This window comes from Salvia miltiorrhiza, chromosome 5, assembly GCF_028751815.1.
Source record: "Salvia miltiorrhiza cultivar Shanhuang (shh) chromosome 5, IMPLAD_Smil_shh, whole genome shotgun sequence".
In the NCBI taxonomy this organism is placed as follows: Eukaryota; Viridiplantae; Streptophyta; class Magnoliopsida; order Lamiales; family Lamiaceae; genus Salvia; species Salvia miltiorrhiza.
Window position 1 is genome coordinate 20,283,719 of NC_080391.1, and position 1,557 is coordinate 20,285,275.

Below are 1,557 nucleotides of genomic sequence, written 5' to 3' on the forward strand. Positions count from 1 at the left end.
TCCCCACCCACCTTCTTCTTCTTCCCCATCTTGTCTTCTCGCCATTTCTGCAAACTTCCCGATTTTTTTATATTTTTATTTTATTAAATCGGCGCGTGTAGCGCACGATTTCGTCAAAATCGGCCATTGACCCGTTGCTCCAGCAAGACCCGGCGTTGACCTCACTCATGTCTCCAGCGCGCAACAGCCTTCTTCGACGCGAATCGACCAGTGACAAAATCCTAAATCAGTTCACTGATTATACACATTCTCTTAGTATCTTAGGCAAATCCTTGTTTTATCCAAAGCCTAAGTTTTCGATTATAGAGAGTTTGTTCTCTGTAATCTAGTTGGTATTTTGAACCCTCTTTCAATTGAGAGAAAAGAGAGTTTGAGAATAGAGGAGTTCAGACCAGTGCTTTGACTCCAGAGTTCTTAGCCACCCGTTGGAAAAGGCATTTTGTCTTAGCGTGCTAAGAAAGAGCGAGAAATCCAACCCAGTGTGTTGTTACTAGATATTCTATTTTCAGCCTAAGGTTTGATGTGCACCCGTAAGTACAAGCCCAGAGTGTTTGTCAGTGTGTTTAACTGACCGTGGACGTAGGAACTTGTTCCGAACCACGTAAAAATCCTTCAGTTATTCTTTATTTGCGCTAAAATTGTTTGACAACTCAAACTGACTAACTGAAAAGAGAAACTAAGGATTTTGTTAAGTGACAAACTTTCTAAAGGCTATTTGAACTAAGTTTAATTTTCCGCTGCTAGTGTTATTGGTCTAACTGATAAATTTTCGCATAATCAGTAAGATTCATAACACTCCTCTGTTTACAAATTCTAGACTGAAGCCTTACGTGGATATCAGTTAAAGCTCTGAACTCAACTTAAATAAAAAATACTGAAGTTACTTCAATATCAGTCTACAACCACTTTACAACTGAAGTTTTTTCACTGCTCATATTAGTCAACCTTTTCAGTATTAGTCGATACTCTTCAATTATTTGTAAAAGTTTGTTTTTCAAAAATAACCTACAGGTGTATCCCCCCCTCTCATACACCTGTTCAGTGACCCTCCGGGACCCAACAATTAGTATCAGAGCAGGGTACATGGAAGCTGATGAAATCTTGGCGATGCACTAGTGGCTCACCTTCGTCACTACTGAAGCTTCATACTTTTTGAAGACTCCGATCAACAAGATCTATGAAGAACTTAAGTTCAACGATTTCGATGATTGTATCACCAAGGTCAATGTCTTCACCACACCGGACTTCAAGGAGCAAGAGGAAGTCCACATCAACGTCACTGAGACTGTACGGAAGTTGTTCAACCTTCCGAACACAGGCCCAAAGACCTCCATCATCTCTGACAAAGAGGCAAACAAAATTCTGAAAACGGCGATGCTTGAGGAGAGCACTCCAACTGAGGGAACTCTCAAGATTTCTCTCTACCAACCTGGCCACTATCTGTTGGGTAAGATAATTCAGAAATGCTGGTTTGGCACTACAGGTTCACCAGACCAGGCTTCGCAGCCTCAAAAGAATATTATGGTTGCGCTGCTGAAGGAAGGCCTTTACAACTGG